The sequence below is a fragment of the Numenius arquata genome, chromosome 6, assembly GCF_964106895.1.
Source record: "Numenius arquata chromosome 6, bNumArq3.hap1.1, whole genome shotgun sequence".
Lineage (NCBI taxonomy): Eukaryota > Metazoa > Chordata > Aves > Charadriiformes > Scolopacidae > Numenius > Numenius arquata.
In genome coordinates this window covers 46,653,094-46,676,059 of record NC_133581.1, presented here as the reverse complement: position 1 = coordinate 46,676,059, position 22,966 = coordinate 46,653,094, and positions in this window count along the sequence as shown.

The following is a 22,966-nucleotide window of genomic DNA, read 5'->3' as shown; positions in this document are numbered from 1 at the left end:
TATGAGGTCACTTTCCAAAAAAACAGCCTCCTTTGGGGCTCATGGAGGAAAGGATCAAGTGAAACCAGTAAGAACCTGTGGAAATTTTCCAGCTAAAGCTGGCAGAGTTTTGCAGAGAAAACGTGCCATTTGCCACCGCTGCCCCCTCCCCAGCATCCAGAGCTGTGCTGGCCAGCAGGACCACAGTCATGCCATCCCTTTCTGTCCCCCAAGAAGAGAAGCTTCACGTCAACGTGTGCTCATGTCATGACTCTAATGAGCAAGAGGATGTGTGAGACAGGTGCTCACTTCTGTTTTGTGATCCATCGTTCATGCAGATTCTCAAAACACAGCTCTGATAAGCAATCTGGCTAATTTTCAGATTAAAGGAAAGAATGCACTGTCAGTTACTGCACGCTGCCACTGTCCTTGTTGCCAGCAAGGGATTAAACCCTACCCTGGTTTCTTCTGCTGAACACAGACTTTCTAAGAAGCTTCCCTGTCAGCCTGCAGCCTCTGGTGTGCTTTAGCTCTTCACGATACCTCTGCTCACTGAGACGTGCTGGGGTGGGATCCCTGTTCTCCTGAGGCAGCCAACGCTGGCCGCAGTCAGAGGAAAGGCACTTGCCCGAGATCCCAAGGAGAGAACTGTGCGAGGTTTTTGGTGGGCAACACTTTGTTTCAATGCACCAACCTTTTAGAATCATATGCTTGCTCTGGTTTTGTAAAGGCTGGTGCAGACCAAATAAAGTAAGCAACACCGTTTCCAAGGCAAACATTTCACATTTGCGTTCAGCTTTGACCCCTATAGTCCCTGAGGTCCATGTGTCCTACTCAATTTTTATCTTGCTGTTTCTCAGGAGGCTGGCTGAGCCGAGAGGAAGAAATGGGACTATGAGACCTCTCTCACCTGCCGTCTACACTTCTGTCAAGCAGCACCCTTCGCTGAGGCTTCGGCTTGCTTTACAAATGTTTACATTTACAAAAAATCTGAGGAAAACAATTATACATTTAGTTATTTCTATCAAACATTTTGCAAGGAAGTGATCCTGCCCCCCCTACTTTGATAAAAGAGTTCTCCATCACGAGGGTGGCAGGAGAAAGGGAGTGAAATAAGATAACTCTGCTCAGCTTGCCTCAATTTAATGAGCTCCTTTAGGCCTTATCATTCACCCTGTGCTTTCCCCCATTGTGAACTTCTCAGCCTCATCAAAAAGAGCTTCTTTTATTTTTTTTTCCTTTTTTTTTTTTTTAAATCAGACTCTGTTTGATCAGCCCTTTCCCCTTTCTTTCCACAATCCCCCGCATCACGCTGGAACTGGTACCAGTGGAGCATGTCGGCATGCCCTAGCAACAGAGAGATTAAGGGAACTACCAGCTCTTGAGGGCGGGCTGGCTCGGACTTACTAATTAACTGCAGTGAAAGAAGTGAATGAGAACAGCTCTTTCTTTGGGGCAGAGGAGGCACTAGAGGTGGATGAAGGAGTTCAGCTAAAAGAAGGTTTCCCTCCCCCAAAACATGTGTCAACATTCAGACCAATCCTTTCTTAATAAGACTTTGTGTACGTACAGGGTTTGTGTGGATGGGAAAAGGCTGACAGCAGTCAAGCCTCATGCAGAAAAACACAGGTGGGACCAGCCAAGCAGTCCTCCTGTCCCCTTCAAACCTCCTGGAGCCCACCTTCACGGACCATACCCAGGAAAGACAAGCCACACGTTCCTTTCACACCAAATCCCGGTCAGAGCCTGTCCATTTTCAGTCAGCCATAGCCTCTGCTGGTAAATCTTTTCTGAATTATGAAATACTTGTGACGTGTCTCCTTTTTTCTTTTTTTAAACCGTTACTTTTTGTTCTTGCTGCTTACGGGCGTTTGGCCCTGGGCTGGGTGTGGAAGTGAAACTGCTGAAATTCCCGCGAGCAGGGCAGGGCGGCCGGTGTTCCTGGCCCCGGCAAGAAGCACCAGACACCATGACGGGCAGCAACCTCTGGTGACCCTCCAGCCCATTTCGCTAATCCATAAAGGCTTAGCCAATCTGGATAAGTTTTCTTAAAATCCTTGCAAAAACCTTGGTGGTTTATCCAAACCAAACAGGCATCTCCTTGCGCGCGTTCCAGTAGGGTGGCTGGGATGGGGCCCCGCTCGTGCCCCGTGCTCCTACCACCGGGCAGGTGGCAAAGGGGAAGCCTGGCCTCTGGGGATGCCCCACTGCAGCAGGGCTACTGAGTCGGCCTCCAGCGCTGGTTCGTTCCCGATTTGCTCAGCAAATCCTGTACACCCTCCTGCAGAGAGCACCAACCCTGAAACCAGCAAAACTTCCCCGGGGGAGGCGAACCTAGAGCCCAGGAGCTTTATTTCCCGGTCAAACACGAGAAACGCTAGCCCACCGGCTGGGATCCCCGTCCCAGACCAATGCCTGCCAAGCCCCATGGGGCAGGAGGCACCGGCAGGGTTTTCCCCACCGTCAAGAAAAGGGGACACTGTGGCCATGGCGGGTGGCTTGCGGGAAGACAGGGCAGGCAGTGGGTTTGTGGTACCTGATGCTCCCATGGGACGCGCCACGTCCCATGTCGAGCACCAGGAGATGCAGCAACACAGGGTGTTACCGGCCCAGGGAAGGGTTAGGTGATTAATTAGCTCTTTTTCACCTCTGCTGTTAGCGATACACAAACCCCTCCCCCCTCTCCAAATATGTGGTACTTGCTGAAAGCATTTCTGAAATAAAATGCCACCGAAAAAGGAAGTGTAAAATCCTGCGCCTGACTCTGGAGTGTGGGGGGTTTTCTCTGAGAAAAGACTGTGGAAAAATGGTACTATCTTACAAAAGAGAACTGCGCCTTTGCATATTTAGCTTTGGATCTGCTGGTATTAGACACAAAGTCGGATTTTATTACTTTTGATTTCTTCTAGCCCTGCAGCACCAACACAGACAAGCCATGTAATGAACTGCAGAATCTTTTCTTTCTTGAGCACCAGAAGTGCTTTTTTTTTTTTTTACTGTATACTGGTTCACCCCTATCTTTGCTAACATACCATAAGTCTTATATAGCATTTTGTAACTTCATAGAACTTGCAATTTCTTTTTGAATCAGATGTGCTGCTTTCCAGACTTAATCTCTATGGAGATTTAATTAAATTTGTGTGGCCTGCTGTTGATTTCATCCTCTTAAATTTTGTGGGACCTCGCCTTATGTGTTTGTACATAATAGTTTTTCAGCACAGACCTGTGCTTGAAATCTGCTACTGCCTGCAGTGTTCTGGTGCCTGGGAAGGGAGGAAGTGCTCCAGAGCTCCACTTCCCCAGTGGAAACACAAAAGGGTTAACTGGCTGCTGCCTGCAGACTATTTCATGGGACTCTTCAGATCTCAAGTGCTGAAAAGGGACATGAAAGAACAATCCCTTAGAGAACATGCTAAATAATTCAAGGCTAGTTAAAAAAAAAAAAAAAAGTAAATAAAAACAACTTTAAAATATTTTGTTGTGACATTTTAGCCTTTCTTAATATAGCTTAGGGGCTATCTGGCTGCTTTCCGAAAGTCCCTGTTATGGTATTTAATGAACCCTAGGGATCATTACACTATAAATATGCAGCATGTTTATATAGATGCATTGGGCAACCTATTACAATGCTAAGGGTTAAAAGTCATTTCCATGGATTCCCAACCAAGATAAACTCATCCACCCCCACCCCCCCTCACACCCCTCCCCACACACACCCCCGAGGTGAATAGTATTTAAACCTGTGTTTGTATAAAGAAGGCAGTCAGGTTTTCCAGCACCTGGAAAATGGGCAGACTTATCTGTTAGTTATCTCTCACGTTCGGCTTTTATATGTAAATTTGTCTGCAGGAGCAGTAATCGATAGTCAATGTCCTCTCTGTCCCAGGGCTAGTCACTGCAGGCCAGCATCTCCTCCGCTTGCCGGCAGCAGCAGCCCTGCAGCTGGCTGGAAAGCCCAGCCCAGGTCTCCCTCTCCTCGGTGGGGACCAGGCTGGGAGCAGCATCATCTTATGTCTCTTGAGAGAACTCTTTAGGTTGGTTCCCCTCAGATCACTGGGACCTGCCAGCCGGAGCTGGGCAAAAGTGGTAAATGCCTTCTGGACGGCATGGTTAAGGCCCATTTAAACTGCTGCTTGGCTTAACTAAACTAATAGCCAGGTAATGGAATATTCTAATAGTACCTGAATTAAGCAGGATATTTGTAACACATATATGTGTGTATAAACACACACACCCACCCACGGAAATATAGCAGGGGCGACTGTTAAGTTTTCTGAGAAAAGGGCTGTGGGTTGAGACCAAATGCGGAAAACATTACCAAGAAAGGGCTGGAGAAAGAAGGAACAAAACCCCCTACGCCTCACGTGTAGTAAAAGTGCCTGCTACATCCATCACAGGGACGCAAACAGGAACAGTGTCCCTGGTCGTGCCTCGGAGAGACGGCTGGAGAGAAACACAGCGCCTCGCAAGACTGAAAAAACACTTCAGACGAGACCCCAATAATCTGGTATCGACCTGCTGCCACAGACCGGGGCAAAAGCTGATGACTAGTGGCCGGCACACCAGGGCAACAACAACCCTGCGGAGAGAAAGCCGGGTTTTAACCATTGCAAATGCTCAGGCCACCTCGTTTAAAAGCTGTACCGTGCAGTATCATAGCTACAAACTCCAGGCTGCTTTTCCTCCCTGACAGAACAAGTTGCTTCTTGCTTCCACCTTCTCCTGTTTCCGCATAGCCCACAGGCAAACCCCAGTGCCTTTGGTTCGGAAAGCAGAGCATTCCTTCCCAGCATCAAAGGGGCACGGAGAGAGAGAGTGTGTGGCGATCGCTTCACACACACCCACACCCACCGAGGTGCGTTTCTTGCTAGCGGCTTCCAGAGCTGCCTGCATGGCTACTTGCCCCTGCCTGCTCTGCTCATCAGCACACAGAGGTGTGTACGGCCGTTAAACACACATTACATCACCTGGGATGCTGGAAGTCAGCTGCCCGGTTCCTCGCATGGGGGATGCGAGGCTCCGCCAAGCTCCTTGGGCGTTACTTTTCTTTCTTCCTCATTTCATGGGTTGTGTTGTATTTTTTGTTTGGGGTTGGTTTTTTGTTGTTTTTTTTTTTTTTTCCCTCTTTCAATATTTGCTTCCAAGAAGGGATTAGGTGTGATGGGTGTGGGGTGGATTGCACCCGCACTGCTGTGTGCAGGAAAGGGATCCATCCGTAGGAAAGACGTGGGTTGTTTATTAGCAGCTTGCATGATTCCAGAAATCCCAGAGCGATATGCTGGACACCAGCAGCTCAATGACTGCGCAGAAATACCCTCTGTGTAATGGCAGAGCAGAGCCAGCTTCAGGCAATAGTGTGGCTCCAAGGACAACACTTCATTTCACATCTCCGATGGAAAGCTTTTATAAAAAGTCAAGTACCAACTTGGGAGTAGAATGATAATAATAATCTCTTGCACTTCAGTGTAAAAAATAGGGTGAGAAATCAAGCGGCTGATCAGTGGTCACAACTGTTACCACACTGAGTCCTCAGCCACTTTACTCCATTCAACAAACTAAAATATATTGATGCAGGCCCTACAACAGCAGGAACATAGTGCTTCCTTCGTCTTGCTTTTACCCACAGGAAATGTGGAACGTCAGCAAGACCAGCATTTTTCTGTCAAAGACCTGTGGAAACTGCGTGCCGGGGCGGAGAGAGGTGCTAAAGGAAACCCAGCCAGCCCCCGGCCCCGAGCCCTGCCGGGAGCCGAGCCCAGCTCACCCTCTGCGAGCTGGGGAGCTCTACAGGGCTCACGGGAGGAAATAGCTGCAAAAGCGCCTTTTTATCACTGAACTCAGCAGCTGCACCTCTGAGTACACAGCTCTGACCTATTTCACCAGCCACACGCACCAGTTCTCCACCAGCGTCAGCCCAGTGACGTCAGTGGGATTGCTCCATCCCTCCATTAGATAAACCTAGGGCCCAAAGACAATTCACTGAGGAGGAAGATGCTCTTTTGACACATGTCGTAGCCCAGCCGCCCTTGCAGGAGACCGAAGTCTGGTTTTGCTACACATTTGTCCATTTTATACATCAAAGCGTTTGTCTTTTGGGAGCGCTCAGCACCAAGCCAGGATGCTGCCCCTTCTGTGCGTGCTTTCTGCCTCTCCCTCTAAGAGATGCCAGCCAACAAGTGACTGAGTTGCAGTGGCTGACGAACCTCAGTGACAGGAACAGCAGTGCAAGGGCATAGGATTAGGGGCTGCTGGGATGAGAAGGGGTTGCCGGAGAGGCCAGGGAGCCCCACCGGGAGCAGAGTCAGTGGCTTGGCTGCAGCACCATGTGGCCATCACCCGTTGTCCCTTCCTGGTCAGTCCCCACAGGGCAATGCCGGGACCTGGCAGGAGTGACCCTCTGAGGTCCAGAGATGAAACAGGGTATAGCTCCCAGGAGACAGAACAGGGGGAATGCATCCGAAACCTTTCTTGTTGGTGCTGTCTTGTATGGTCTTTCCTGCTTTTGCCTCCTAATTGACCTATTGTCTTTGTTTTGTTTTCTTTCATCTGTTTTTCCTGCTTGTTACTCTCATGCCTTAACCTTTTCTTTCAGCTCTGAATGTTCTCATTCCCTGTGACCCTCTAGATCCTTAGCATCTCCTCTACTCCCCTGCATCTCTCCCTGTGCTTCCTGCCGCCACCAAGGTCACACGTGTCCTTTTCCTTCTAAGCTCACTCTGTTCCCATCTTCCATTTTTCACTGCTTCAGAATTTCCTTCCATACTCTTCCTCCATTCAAGTCTCCCATTTGTCAGTGGGCACAAGGATTTTCAGCCAGCCTTTTAGATACCAGTTTAGGGGATGCTGGAAGCCAAGCCAGCAGAGCCTCTGGAGCACATTAAACGAAGCAGAAGGTGAGACTGAAAAGATGGCCAGAAGCAGAGTGAGCTTGTGGTGTTAGATCAGGGAGATAAAACCTTTTGTTTTAACTGATACTGCTGCCAACAGCAATCCGGTCTGCTGCTGCCAGTAGATAGGTGTGCCGCCATGCCTTGGCAGGCAAGCCAGGGATTTTCATACCTCCTGCAGCGAGGATCCGGATAGGCTGCACAGGCTGTTTAAACCTAAAGCCATCATTGCTGTTGACTACCGCTTACATAAAGTTATGTGCAGAGCTCAGTAAGATTGCAAAACCAAGCTCCTATATTTAGAAAAAAACAGGCTTATGTGGCTGGTGAAACCCGAACTCAGTCCCTGCCACACATACATCACAGCTCTTTCTTGCCCAAGACCCCACAGGAAGGCTGTTGCAGAGCAACATCCTGGGATGTAGGACAACACCGTGGAGGCTGTAGAGAGCTCTTCTGCCCTGATCTCCCATCCTGTGCTTCAAATGAGGCGGGCGTCTTGCAGAGCAAGTAGTATGTGATCACGTAATTACAGACTGTGCTATAATGCATGCTCACAAAAGAGCTGAATTAAGGCTGAACAGGCAGTTACAAGCACCATTACATCATTAGACTAATCTCTCCTTGGCTGGCCATGAAGGACCTCATCCCGTTCCCACTGAAGCCAAAAGACCATACCTCCATCGACTTGAGTGGAAGCTGGCTTGGGCTCGCCCCAAGGCTCATTCATTGCTGTTAGCTGCTGGCTGAGGCTGTACCCTTGAACGCATTAAACTTCTCATGCATAACTCATATACCACACCTAACACTTACACTTTCATTCAAGTAGAGACTTCAGCCCGGGTGCTGTGGGTGGTGGAGTGTGAGGGGAACTTGCTCTGCCACCGCACTCACCCTACCTGTTCAGCCTGTCGAGCTGTTCGTGGCTCTCAGCAGCGGCTCAGGGCTGAGCAGGAGGTGGAGAAGGGCTGCTCCTGCCCTGCACAGCCCGCAGCCCAAGCACTCCTGGCCTGATTAAGCTGATTAAGTCTGTTTTCCCAGCCTGGTGCATACATGAGAGCAGGGCAGGGGCAGTTGGGGTGCGGGTGCAGTGGCAGGGCCACCCTTCTCTGCACCCCCCCAAGCCTTGCCTGCCCAGTACAACCAGCAGCCCCCGAGTTGCTGCGGGGGCTGAGGCAGACCCCTGACAGCAGCGGCAGGGGTTGAAGGGAGACGTGCACGGCCCCAGCATCATGTCGCAAGGCTGGTGCTGCGCTCCTTCGGGCTAAACGGCTGCTGCGCTGTGGGTTCGTTTCCCAAAGCACATCTCCTTACCTTTACCACTTCCTCAACCTATTTGACTTTTCTTGCAGGACACTTGCCTAAATACAGGCTTTTTTTTCCCACTGCTGTGTCCTTCATTTTAACCCCAAAAGGGGCTGAATGTCTCAGATCTACAGAGGACCTTCCAGTGGGGGATAACCTAAAGGTGAGCAACCTTCGCAAGTGAATGTGTCTTAACCTCAACCCTCTTGTTTGTTTCTTCCAAATATTGCATGCAGTCATTGGAATTTTCCTTCACAACAACCTCACAGGTGGCCTTTTTATCACCTCAGGAAACCTCTTACCATTTCTGACATCTCTGCCCCTGTGGCTTCCCGTGTTGCTGATTTCAGAGTTGCACACATCGAAGCGATGAAGACACACCTCACTCTGGGGACAGAGCAGCATTATCACTCCCCAAAAAATCATGTGCGAACTGCCCAGTTCAGCCACTGCCCTTGAGAAACAAATTATTCCTCAATCTGACAGACCGAGGATGCTTTTCGTGTTATTTCATCTAATGTTTTCCATTGTTTAATTTAAACTGATCTGGTTTAACTCTCTTTTCTTGTATCATATGAAAGAACTCCATCGTCTCCTTCTGTTTACCCATGAAAGAACGGATAAGCTCATTTTATATTACTCTTCATACCATCGTTTTGAAAGATGAATGCAAGTGTTTGTGGATCTGCCTTTTACACACAGAGAAGACAGAGGGAGAGAGACAGATAAAAAACAAATAGAAGAAACTGAAAGGAAAAGGAGTGGAAAAGGTAAAAGAGAAACTCAAATTAAAAATAGAAGAAGCATATGTCCCCATGTGTTCAAGTTTGTGTACACCAGCGTACTCAGGCATACATACTCTCACCGTCATCCAAGAAGCCTGATATTAAGGCAGTTGTTCAGCTGTTTCTAATACGTAGCATAGAAAAGCTCTGGCTGGAGAAACGTTTTGTTTTAACAGTGAGTCATCCATGAGAAAAATGTGGGTGTAGCTTTCAGGGAAGGGGCTGGGGGAGGTTTTATGAACTCTAATTTTGCAAACCCCCATATAGGAAGATGCATGAAGTTGATCAAGACACAAAGTGTGTCCCTCCCTCCCTCCCAGACATGATGGAGGGTAAACAGCTCCCATTGACACCCTGATTGCACCACTTGCCCTGTGCTGGATCTGTCCCACCCTCCAGGGACCCCTGGAGAGGGGCAGGGGGAAAGCTCTGGGTTGGTCCCACCAGGGTAGTCCCACACACAGCCACGGCTGTTACCAGCCTTGGGCAATGCCTAATGCAAGGACAACCCATACCTGGCCTCACCTGGCTGATCACCTGGGAAGTTTTCTGGCACTTCCCTGACCAAGTTTTTATACAGATCTGACATACCAGTGCTTATGCTCATGTTTTGCCTAAGCGTTAGCTGGGCTTGAGGGCCAGACTTTTGCTGTTGGATAGATGACTTTAAATCTGGAGTAATTCAGATTTACTTTGGTGTCAATCAGACCAGGCCCCCAGGCCTGAGGGTTTCCTTCCAGCCCCTTCATCAGCACACAGTACCAAACTCATACCAGGAGCCATTATCGGAGCATATCGGTAGGCAGAGGCTGGGAACTGTGAACACCTTGTCAGGTTGTGAAATGCCCATGGATTCTCCCAGAGTGTAAACACCATGGGAAGAACGGTGGCTATTGCTTGGGAGTGACAGCCTGAAGATCAGGCTTTCTCCCTTGGCTATCCTGTAGCCTTTCTATAGGAGTTTAAATTCAGATGTCCTGGTTTTCTTGCCAATTAACCTGTGTGACTAATACAGACCAGTCCTCCCTGGAAGAGCTGAACACTATTCACAGGTGACATGCAGAGCATTCTTGATGGTTAACATTTTTCTGGTGGGCAAACCCACTGAGACCCAGAGTTATCTTGTTGTTAATTATTCCTTGGTGTGATTCAAGGGGGTACAGCCAACAATAGCAGCAAAGTGAGCAGCAGATCACTTACCAGGACATAAAACGTAATGGTAAAATCTATGAGAATGTCAAATTGGCTTCTGGGGAGAACGTAAGGGCTCTGTTCCTTGGGCTAATTAAAAAAGGACCGAGTGATAGGCACCACAGACAGTATTTTGTAGGCAACAATGCTTTTTGGCTTCTTTAAGATGGACTATCTGGCTTAACGAAGCGAAGGCTCTCCTGTAACTCTGTTACACCCGTGTGACTGCAGAGAAATGCTTTTCACTCTAATTACATTATTCCTTATACACACCAGGGTTAGTGAGAGAGTTTTTCTCTGGGTCTTTTCCGTCTGTTAAGTTCCATGGTTTGTGATTCACTTTACAAAAACAAGGGTGGTTGAAAAAAAAAGTTGTTTTCAGCTGTGTGGTGATGAAATACAGTAACTGAAAATGCTGTGGGTTTTGAGGTTGGATTTTGTGATTAAAATATTGTTAGGTTCAGGATAGGATTGGTTGGTAAAATGAGTTACAGTAAGACATTGTGCTTTCACCTCTAGAAAGCCGAGTTCAAGCCCTGTTAAAGAGCACAAAACCAGTAAGTAGTTCAGGATGATTAACAGTTTCTGAACGGGCGTGAGGCAGGACAGGAACACCCTGTGGGCTGGGAAGGTCAGGTTTGATTCCCACCACCAGTACTGCTGCTTTGGGGACCCAGCCTCAAGCAGAGGAGGGCACTGCAGGCGAAGGAGACCTCTTCTGGTGTGGAGACCAGGGGGGCAAAGCTCAGTGTTTCAGGAGATGCTGTGTGTCTGGATGAGGGCTCTGCAGCCACGTGGTCATGGCAGGTGCCACATGAAGCACACGCTCTGCACAGGCCACCCGTGCCAACAGCAGAGGCTTTGTCCTGTTTTGTCCCGGCCACCTCAGTCAGTCTGTGACAAGCAGGCACGGCCCTGCTCCTTCTGGAAAACGGTGCAACATCAGAAGCTCTTGGGCATTTCTTCCTACCTGAGGTATCTAGTTCAATCCTTAAAGCGATGACGTTTCTCAAGACCATTTTGCAATTTGTTTACGTTAAGCATTGCAAGCTGCTGAATCAAACAGCCAGGTTGCAGCAGAACCACTGCCAGGAACCCTCCCGAGTTCATTTTCCCCACGCGCTTTCAGTTTTAGCCTATCTTAACAAGACGTGTGCTCTCATCAAACGGGCAGCTTACACACACGCAGGCCAGGCAGCTGTGACCGGCTTCAGTGCCTTCCAAACTGCTAAACGCGAAGCGGTGCAGCAAAGCAGATCTGCGCCTCTGCTGTGGAGCTGCCGAGGCCACCCCATGAGCCACATACCACTCGCAGCTGAAATAAAGCACAGATAGGGTGTAAGTGGTGCATTGTCTCTGGTTGGGCGCTCTGCAGTTACCCTAAGTGCAGTTAATGTGGTTACTGTCAGCCGAGGGTTACAGATCTACCCACGAGTTAATAGCTGTGTTCTGATCTTCTTATCTAGTTGTCTGGAAGTAAAACTGAGCTTTTTTCATAACATATTGTTGGGTATTTTCTGTTACTTCTGGCATTTTGCAAAGTACTGTCACAGGGTTTTTTTGGTTGTTGCTTTTTTTTTTTCTTCCTTAATTTCAATGATTCCTAGAACGAAACAAGAATTTGATCCAATTTTAACTTGAGTACCCTTTTGTACTAAAATGTTTTATTTTAGCACTCAGAGATACTCCCTCAGTTTCTAAAGTTTATCTGTAAGCTTGGCTTACACAGAGAGTTACAAACCCATTCAAAACCACAAGAAGCTTCCAAAGTGCTTTAGGGAGCTGGGTATTATTTGATCCATTTTTCAGACTGGTCCCCATTGCTGTGCAGAGTGAAGCCTGGCTCTGACCCCATCTCCCTTATGGTAACCACCAGCCCGCAGCACCATTCATAGGAACTTTTCTCAGCCCGGCTTAGCTAGTCAGTGGTGCAGAGGAACCGTATTTATTTACTTTTTCTTGAGTAAAGAAAAACCTATCCAAGGCTCTGGGATAAACGCAAAACGCAATTAACAAATCCATTAAATTACTGCAATAAGAAAATAGTGGGTTCAGTAGGACACCAGTCAGATGGCACTGACAGAAATCCCTTTCAGTTCTTGCCTCGTCATGGGGAGCAGACACATTCCCCCCCCAAAACTTCAGTCTCTACAAAAATTTGGCTTTAGGAGTAGCCATGGAAAACCAGCAAAATCAGACCAGTCCTGGCAGAGGCAGGGGTTTCCAGTAGCCCAGCATGTCCCTACAGAGACCTTATCTTCTCTAGCAAGGGGGCTCCAGCACAGAAACTCCCACTGCAAGCTGCTGTGACAGTATGGAGAGGGAGAGTCAGATGCTCGTTAAAGCTAATTGTGGGCCATTCAGTGTTTTATAGGAAGCAACCAACACCCAAAACTGCACCCAGGAACCTGTGAGCCACCAGAATATGTCCTGGAGGGACATGGGCAGCTTGTGCTCCCGAGGAGATGACCCCTTGAACAAGCACACTGCTTTGCTTCTGCAGTAGCTGCCACCTCTGGGAGGGTTTTAGATGTGACTTGAGGAAGGACCATTGCAGCAGTCTAAATCTGCCAGCTTGGGGAATGTGGATAATGCCCTACCGAAGGACCACCTTGTAAAACTGTGCCATCACACAGCCCTTTTCACCAGAAAGGTTCCCAGAGCGTCATTTGCTTGACTTTTGCGTCACTTTTTTCCTTGCACTCTCCCAGGTTAAGTCACTGTTTTCCCAGCACTTTCCATGGGATAATGTTGCACAACTCCAGGGAGGCTTAAAGTGTTCTTGGGAAGCACCTGGGCTTGGCCGCTGGCGCATGAGGATTCCCAGATTAGCCTGTTGGTCTAATCCAGTACATGGCTTCGTCTGGAGGCAGAAGCCCTGCTTTCCTACCAGATATCATCGGCTTGGAATGGAAAAGAAAGGCAGAGGGTGCGTGACTGAAGAGGCAGTGCAGACAAAAGACACGGTGTCCCTGGCAATGCCATCCCAGCAGCTCCCCACCCCGGCAGCCTGAGCCTCTGCTGGAGCAGAGAAACAAAATGAGTGCTGAGAGGAAGTGTGGCTACGGACAGCCCGGATGCCCCGTTCCTGATGGCCTGGCTGGCATCGAGGGAAGGATGGTGAGAGCAGCCTGTGGGAAGAGCTTGTGCTGTGGCCAGCGGGCAGCCCGTGCCCCACTGCCAGGCCCCACCGAGCAGCATCCCCCATCTCCTCCAGGCTGTCCTCCTGACTGCTGATGGGGGACCAACGGTGGGGCCCAGCTCAGCATGCCCCTCTCCCTTCCTGCCTCTGCTCGGGGTGTCCCAGGAGGCTGCAAAGGTGCTTCTTTGTGCCCCGGGGCACGGAGGGGCACAGCTCCCCAAACCCTGACCCAGGGAGAAGTGGGGCAATGGCTGAGGTGTCACCAGTCCCTCCCATTACAGGGGGGTGTAGGCACGGCACTGTGGTGGGGATACTTCTCCTAGTGCTGGCAGCTAAAATGAATGTGTTTCCTACAAGGGAAACCTGGCCGGGACCAGGATATTCACCCCCTGGCCCTGTTTAAAAGGGGGGGTGAGGACCAGGCCAGGATGAGGTGGGGGTACCTGCGCCGAGGTCTCCCAGTAATCTCTGTTTGTCACTTTGCTGGCAGACCCAAGGTGCTGTTCCCATGGCAGCCCTCATTTCTATGCCCCTTTTTTTACTTTAAAGCACATCGCTGCAACCTCACATCACAGGCCCTGTGAGCTGAAAACCTCTAATTGTGGCTGAGTCACAACAGCAGCTCAGCTGTAACTCAGCACTTCGGATCCTGGAACCGGGCGATGCCATCAGGGCACAGGAGCCGGGACAAACTCCAGCACTGAACCATCGCAGGCAGCCTTTGGGGACACGTCCACCCATCATGCTGCGACTCCCCGTGCCACAGAAATTTTTCAGGAAAGGTCCTGGCAAGCACCTCCCGGTGGGCGGGGGTGGCGTGGGCAGAGAAGGACAGAGAGGATGGGGAAGGAGGCAGGTGCTGCGGGCAGCCATCGCTTGCCGGTGCCCATCCCACACAGCTCCTGGGCCACCCGGTCAGGAGGGCTGCCCCATGGCTGGCACTGTGTCCCATCTCCTGCATGTGGGGTGAGCAGAACCAGAAAAACGCCTTTCAAGGGAGAGCGCTGGTGTTCAGGCAGGACTCACACTTCTTTCTCCCAGTATGCAACCAGTGTCAAGGAAAAAATTCCTTTAAACTCACACTTTTAAATTTTTTTTTCCCCACTTGAGAATACCTCAAGGGAAATTCTGAATCCCTCCCTGTTTGGATTTTTTGGTATTTATATCTGAGCTGCAGTAGCAGAGCTGTGTGAATAATTGATTAATGTTCCAGAGAGATCTCAAATAAAAAGAACTGAGTTTCCTCGTCGAATTGAACCTGCTTTTTTCCCCAAAAATGTTAACTCTCTAGTCAGGAAACCACCTAGTGCTTAATATGTTCATTTCTTTCTCTTTTCCTTCCCCCCCACCCCCCAGGAGGGTTGTTTCATTTAGAAATTATTAAAATGTAACCAAACTCAATTTCAAAAAATCATTTCAAAATGAAAAACGGCATTTAGATACTGCTGCACCTAAGCATGGCAATGGTTTTGAGCATTTTCTGCTAAAGTTATTTGCAAAGACGATACATTGCTGGCCTGAAGTAGCACAGAATCAATTATCTAAGCAAAATAATGTGCCCAGCACTGCTTGAGATTGTTCTCTTAGTATGACAGTATTCAGGTAACGCTCATGAAAAATGCTGCCTTGACGTCCATGGAAGCAGAAGAGCTTTGTTTGATCAATGCTTCACAGTGTGAAAAAAAGCAGTGCTGACTTTCCTCCTCTGCTCCTGGCGAGGCAGCCAGGGTGAAGGGGAATTCAGTTTCCATGACTCATCCATTCCTGGGCCGCTCTGGAGACAGCCAGCAAGTGGTCAATCGGTGGCAATTGTCATGGGGAGTTGGTGATGCTCAGACCATCAGCATAGTTCACAAAAGCCATTCAAAGGCCCTTCCTCTACAGGTCATCAGGACCAGAAACTCCCTCTAAACCTGAAAAACTCCACACGTATTTCTTACCAAACCCCTGCCTCAACCCCCTTCCACTGTATCATTTACTTAAAAGGGTTTTTTTAATACTGTTTTTAACAGCAATGAGAGTAAATCATCCAAACCGCTAACTGAATAACATAGCAGGGCCAGATACGTGTCAGGGATGTGTACATCAGGGAGATAAACACCAAGCATGCTTCAGAGGAGGGATGTTTTAGAGCCCATTGTAGGAGAAGACATTTTAAAATTATTCCATCTTCTAACCAAGTCTTTCTGTAAGCCTTCTCTCTGTGGCACATTGTGTTCTCAGTGCTCCTTAAAGTTCATAAGGACCAAGAAATGTTTTCAACAAAATAGAGAACAACAGTATGCTGCAAAACCCACTTTAAGCTCCCTGCACTTGTTCTGGGAATCTTCCCACAGTCCCACGACACAGCTGGATTTATCTAATGCTCTAGCTGAAGGGGCAAGTCTTATTTCCACCAGACTTCTTTTCCAGCCCTTCCCTTGAGCCAGGCCTTCACTGAGTCAGTAAAAAAAAATTCTTTTTTTTTTTTTCTTTCATTGGGTGGTTTTCTATCCTTTGGCAGCAGAATGGATTTATAGCAGCTTAAAGGGCCAACTATTCAGAGCATCTCTTCCTTCAAGTTCCATCTTTGCTTTTTGGGGGGGCTTGGAGATGTCTTGTATAAGCTTCGGCTAACTTGTGTGTTATACTTGTATTGAGGAGCTCAAGAAAAGCAGACCTCTGCCAGGTAATTTCCACGCACGTATGCTCAGCACGCTGTATGCTGTGACAACAACAAAACCCTTACGCATCGCTGATGTAGCTCACGCTCCTAATCTGGCTGGTTAGTCATCCCGTCCCCACCGCTGCTGGAGATAGGCAGCGCGATGGGAGGGTAAGAAACCAGCAGTTTATGAGCGCAGCGAGAGCACGGTGAGGATGCAACTACCAACCTGGAAGGCGGAGGCCACTTTTGCAAGCCAACTCCCATGGGGCTCCCAGGCGGTGGCCCGCCTGCAGCTCTCCAGACCAGGACTAGTCCTGCCTCCTGCACTGCCCGTCCCAAGCATCTGGGGCGGGGGGAGAAGACATCTAACAAGAGTCCACCAGACACATCAGCTTGAGCCAGTCTTTCCAGCTATTCTCTCGGGGGTTTCGCTTTCTTCTGGCAGATACATGGAGAGGACACGGGGTACAGCACAGCTCCCAGCAGCCAGAGTCCCCGTACCACCTCGCTTTCTCATGCAGGCAATGGGGATGTGGCATCAGCAGAGAGCCTGGCTTTCAGGCTAATTCCCAGCTCCTGCCACCCCTCCACAGGCCACCCTCTCCAATTCCCCAACTCCAAGCAAGAGATGTAGACATCTCAAAATACTCGGTAGCATGGTGTGGAGTGGGGAGGGCGGGAAGGCGTGCTCCCCCTGCCTGCCCCGGGGTCACAGTACTGCAGCATGGCCCACTGTGCTGTGCCCTGCATCGCCCCGGGGAGGTGGGTGCTGGGTCTGAATGGGGGCTGTAAAAGGACACTTAGCATCCGTGTGCTGGATGGCCCTTCTCTTGTGGCTATGCATGCATTCAGCATTTAAATCTGGCTTCATTACCCTCTGAAAGCTTGCATGGCAATTAAAAAAAAACCCAAACACTAAAATCAGGGTTATTTTGAGAACAATTTTGTAGTACAGCAAACTCCAAGGAGGAGTAGGCTCACTTGTGCTTGGCGCTGTACAAACACAAAGGCAGTTCCCAAAAGAATATGGCCCCATATGATCGTCTTTTGTCCAAGACATAAAGCGGCAGCTCCGAAAGGCTGGTGATCTTTTTCCATGGTGCTATCCAGGTCTGGAATAAGTGGGGTGTGGTAAATCTATGCTGACGTAAATGAGAGAAGGTGTTTTGAAGAACCCAGGACAGGGAGAGCAAATTAAAACCAGACCAGTCTGGTGAATATTACACAAGAAAAGCCTACTCTATTTTCTGTTTCTTATTTTTGTGACTGCAGAAATTCCCCTTGTCTTAAATGAGAGAAAGGAGGCCAGGTGGCCAGAGACAGCGTGCTTTGCCACGGTGAACCGGCAGTAACCAAACAAGGAGACTAGCAATGTGACTGTGAGCCAGCCATCCCGAAGGTGAGGAACTGGAGATTCAGAGCTCCAGCTGGATCAATAGCTGGCACCTGTCTCTGATACGGGATGAACCCAAACCTCACAGCCACGTACAGCTATATCTGGGTCAGCTGGGAATGGGACTCCCTACCAATCACCAGCGGCACTGCTTCTCTCCTCCAGGCAGTGACAGGGTTTTGGTTTGGGCTTTTTTTTCCCCACTCTCAAAGCTGCAGAAAGCTGTGGAGCAGACTTTTTCCACTTGCTGAGGACAAAAGCCTCCTCTGCTTGCTGCATTAATTTGCTAAACAGCACGATAGCCTGTGAGAAACACTCTGAAAAAGTTGTTTGGGCTCAACTTTTATATTCCTCTTCCTCTAGCAAAGTGCCTGCAAGTTCTGTACAAACAGATCAACAGTCAGGCACAGCTTGTAGCCCAGCTACATACTTCAGCCTTTGCTCTGAACTACTGAGGTTTTGGATGATGTCAGTCCGGTCTCCTGAGGGCTGCTGTTGTCATCAGATAGTGAGGTCGATAAGGCACATGTTATGATGAGGCATGCTGCTGGGTTTAACCATAGCACCGTGCTCGAAGGAGGCAAGAAAGCGGTGCATTTCCTGGTACAGCGTCTTGATAAGGCTCTCGCTGCTTCATAGGTATTTCCACCACACTGTCCTCTGTGAGCAGCACGCAACAGATTGCTGACAGCCTGAAAGGCCAAACAGTGCCAGGGTTCAGAAATCTAGTTCCTCTATCAAAAACGTGTTTGTTTGGGACTTCTTGTTTCTTTTCTTGATCTCAATTTCACTCTTTTTTTCTTTCTTTCTTTCTTTTTTTTTTTTTTAATTTTATTTAATCTTTTACAAAGTGGGTAAAAGCAGGACCCAAAGCAGCTCTTCAGAGCTGGCCAAAGTACAGTCAGTCTCTGAAGCAGCTTTTTTTCCGGATCCCTTATCTAGTACTCCCCTACTGCATTTGGGAAGCACCTGAATTCTGGCACAGCCTGCAAGCTAGGGGACCTTGGCTGGATTTGAAGGCTCCAGCACCCACCAGCACTTGTTTGCAACCTGCTCGGATGCTCAGTCCTGAATTGTGGTGTCTTCCTCTCTCCCTGGTTTACTTTATATTCACTACTATGATTTGTTTTACCAGCAGATAACAGTCCCAGACCGGTTCTGTGTCACAGAGGGCACTGGAAAGCAGTTTGTACATTGTCTTTACCTGGAGCTGGAGTGGATTTTACTTTTTTAGCATTCAGGTTTCTTGTTTACTTTTTGTATTTCCTTAGATGGAGCAGGGGAACAGGCTGGATCCCCAGTCACCCTTCACTGCCAGCCGTGGGAAAGAGTCATGGCAGTCCTCAGCCCACCTGTGGGACCACACAGAATAGGTGTGCAAAAATGGAAGTAATCCACGCTTCTGCCAGCTCTGGCCTTTTCACAGTCAATCCCTATGTTCCTGGGAAAAGGAGAATAATGTACTTTTTCAAAATCCTAATTATACAAATTATCATCTTGAACCCTGCTGTCTACCAGGTGTTCATGAAGAGCCCGTTTCACTTCCTAAATAAATCCTCTAGGACCCAGTGGGGAACTACAGTGCCTGTGTGATAATGTGGCAGCAAAATCTTGACCGGGCAAGGCATGGTCAGTGCTGCCTGTCAGAGTCACACAAGCCTGTGGCCTCCAGAAGCCAGGAGTGTAGAGGAGAGGTCGGGTAGGACAGTACTTACAGCAATGCAAGGGCGTTGGGTTTTTTTTCCATCCCCCAAAGGAGATGAACTCAGTATACGCTTTGAACTTCTTCAGGCCTTTTAAAAAGTAACTCGTTACGAGCTTTTTAGCACATGAAGAATATCAGGTCCTGGCCCTGCAAAGGACAAGGGAAGCAAAGCCAGAGGAGGGCACCTCGCTGGAGCAGAACTCCTCATTTCAGCAGGCTGGAGGAGCTTGGTCAGCTTCCAGCTTGTCTCCTGACATGGTCCCCCAGGTCTCTGACTCTTAGTAGAGCTGGTGACCTACAGGGCCAGGAGACAAGTGGCTTGTCTACACGTTGTGGGAATTTTAAATCCTTTGGTCTGGGCAGAGAGAGAGACAGCACACACCTCGCTGTTCCGTCTCTCCCCGGAGGAAGGTGCAGGCAGAGGTGCCCCCCACAGTGAGTTCCAGAGCGTGTTGCAGCCCCGGCTCGGGGAGTGGGTGCCGAGCAGGGCGGGTGGGGAGCGGGGCTGCAGGCAGGAGGAGGAAGCACAACTAGGAAGCAAAACCAGCATCTGGTCCTCGTTTGCCAGCACCCTGCTCCTGCCACGTGCTCTTAGGCCAGCCTCCGTGAACGTCAGCCTTCGCTGCCGCCCGGCACCTCCGCTTCCAGAGCCCCCCCTCAGTGGCAGGGTGGCCACAGCAGGCTACTTGCTCTCCTCTGCTGGAGCCAGCATTGAGCACAGTGGGGGAAAAGGGCCTTTTCTCTCCCACGTGAAGCCGGCGGCATCCCGCCCAGGGCCAGCCCCACACAGCAGCTGTGCCCAGCCCTCTTCTGCCCACCCCAGAGCCCAAACCCACGCCAGGCAGGTTGCCACTGTCACACCTTTTGAAGCCCACCTCGTGTTCCCCATCACCCACAGCACTACTAAGAAAGCATTGAGTGCACTTTGTGTCTGAACCGGACCAAAAACCCCATCTCACGCCCTCCTCCCCTCACTTCCCTGGGGTGCTCAAGGAGTAATTGCTTGTGGGACACAGAGTTATGGTCTTATCAGCCCAAGCGGTTTTGATTGCTAATCCTGTTGCTTGTGATGACATAGTCATACACTGAATAAGAAAAAAATAGTGGAAGAGCAGATAAAGGTGGCCTAATAAGCATGCTGTGGGTCAACCATCTTTCTATACCAATTTTGATAAGGCCTCTTATAAAGATTGTTGGAGGAAATAAATAGCATGACCCAAAGGCCAAAGTTTGTTATCGACAATAAACTGGTGACACGATAGGAAACAGCGTTACGGGTCACCCCTCAGTCTTGGAGTCAGGAGTAACAAGGACCCAGCAATCTGTACCGTCCCGTCCAACTCACTGACAGAAATAAAGTGCAGGTACCGTTGCTGGAAAAGTGTCTATCTGGAAAAGTGTCTATCTGATATCGCTGATTGTCCGGATCATCTACTCCTTCTGGGTATTGAAATTCATAGTTTCTGTTTTTAGCAACTAAGAGAAAATTTTATGGCGTTTTTCCCTTTGGATACATTTAGCATCTAATCTGTCCTCTTTACCACCACTGGAAACCGGATTCCCATTGCTGAAATCCTAACACAGGTCAAGAGCGATTCATAAAACCAGCTGCCCTGTCTTTCAGCTTCCAGGTGAGACACATGTTAGAGAAAACATTTTACTTGCAGTACACCCAGTGGTGATCCAACATGTCTGAAAGGAGATCATCACTGCTTAGTCAAGGAGCCTCCTTTTCAGGGCAGAACTTGACTCTAAAATATTAGTGACGTGGAAGCTGCTGGTGAGGGACGCTGGATGATTTACTTGATGTAAATAACAGAGTTATTCAGAATGGTGAAGCAGGACATGGTGAAAGGCTTGCTGTACTTTTCTGTACTGACCAACACTAGGAATCCAGGGAAGCCGTCTGCTGATACAAAAGGGAGAAGAACGTTTGTGATGAACAAGAAGGGACTGTTTCTGCTTCTTTTCCCACTGCATGTTTGCCTGTTGGAAATGAGCTGATCAGGGAGGTCACAGGGCCAAACTCTACAGCTGAATTTTTTTAAGGCCGGATAATTTTATGACCACTGTTAAGCTCTGTAATTTATGTAAACCAAGATAATGATAAGTGGAAACAAATCAACTCATGTTTCAAAGCTTACGTTCCCCGGGGACAGGGATGAGCGTCTCTCCATCAGGAAGGAAAACCGATGGGCAGGAGCACGGCTTCCTCTGAGCACGCTGGGGGGGACCCCCGGCTGCCCCAGCCTGACAGCAGGGCACCCACCCAAGCATCCTGGGTGCCGTGGAGCACAGTGCTAATATCAGAGCTAGGTATTATGCATGCGTGCTTGTTCATACACGCAACTCAGTGGGGGTAAAGTCCCAAGAACCAGGCACCCACCACCCAACCAGGCTGTGTGAGGGAAGCCAGGACGCCCCACAGGAATCAGGTAGGGCCCTGGTTGGCAGCACAATGCTGTGACAAGAGGTCAAACTCTGCATTCCACTGTATTCCTCACAGAACCACATCATTTGATACAGCGCTTTTCTCCTGTCTTCATCACAGATTATGCCAGGAAGGTTGAATTTGCCTCCACAAGAGCCAGCATCAGTGAGAACAGAACCAGTCTGAAAATGAAAGTCCAGGGTGGATTTAGGACATCCTATTTTTGAGCAGGCATGGGAAGAGAGGAGTGGAAAGCTTTGGAAAAGCAGATCCTCTGGGAACAGGCTGGGGAAAAGCACAGCCAGCAGGAAAGCTGAAAGGTGAAACCACAGGTGCTGTTCTGCAGGGACTTTACCTGTAAGGTGGGCTCCAGTCTCACTACAGAAGGGGACGGGACACGAAGTTAATAGCCACAAACCTCTGTAGGAGACATTCAGCTTAAGTATTAGACTACATACAGAGAGGTTAAAATAGCCTGAGCGTTGAAACTGCCTGACAAGGGAATGCTGTGGACGCGTCGGCACTGGAGACGTTCAAGGCTATTGCTAGACAACTCTGTGCCGGAGTGGTGGTTTGGGGATAATGAGATCAGTCCTGTCATAGTTAAGAGGGAAGGTCTGGATGACTCACTGGAAGTCCCTGCCAACCTGGATGATACACTGATAACCCCACGGGCCGCCTGTCTCTGGCCTCCATCACGAGACCGCTGGCCTCCCCCAGCTGCCTGCCCTCAAGTTCTTACAAACTGCTCACTTCTGAAACAAATTTTCCAGTGTTCCAAAAACATCCCCAGTTCTCTTTTCATCCACATTGAAAGTGTTTTTCTGGTCAGAAAAGTGCTGGAAGAAGGAAAATATCTTGGTCAGCAGATTCAGTCTATGAATCCAAAGCCACATGACCTAAATGTAGAGGTAAATGATTTTCTGCAGCTCCCCTTGCGCTTTTGGCTGGGCACCCTCAAGAGAGGGTGAATTAGGTTTGTTCTCGACTTTTCAATCTTGTGGTAAATTTGTAAGTCTAATCATGGGAAAAATGGGGTTACTTGTAAACACAGCACAGAAGATCTGAAGCTGAGAGAAAATAACAAGGGAGCCTCTTTGCACGCTTTCAGCGCCATCCCTTTTCCAAGAAAAAGTGCACCTTTTACACTCTGATGTTGGCCTTGAACAAAACATTTCCCCATTTCTTGTGACTGTAACTTCTTAGTAAACCAGTGGCCAAAAGCCCTTGCAGCATCTCCAGAGCTGTGAGAAACACAGTGTATTCTCTCCATGTAGGTGTAATCAAGGTAAATCACAATGGGTCCCACATAAGACTGCTCAAGAGATCTTGTTATAGCAAACACAGCAAGAGCTTCAAGAAAAGACTTAATTGGCGTTTGTTCCATATTGCTTAATGTCTCCTTAGGGGCTGTGGCTACCATCCCAAACAACATTTCTATGGCTTGCGTGGCTACATCCTTTTCCTGTGAATCAACGTTGGCATCTGCTCATCCAGAGTA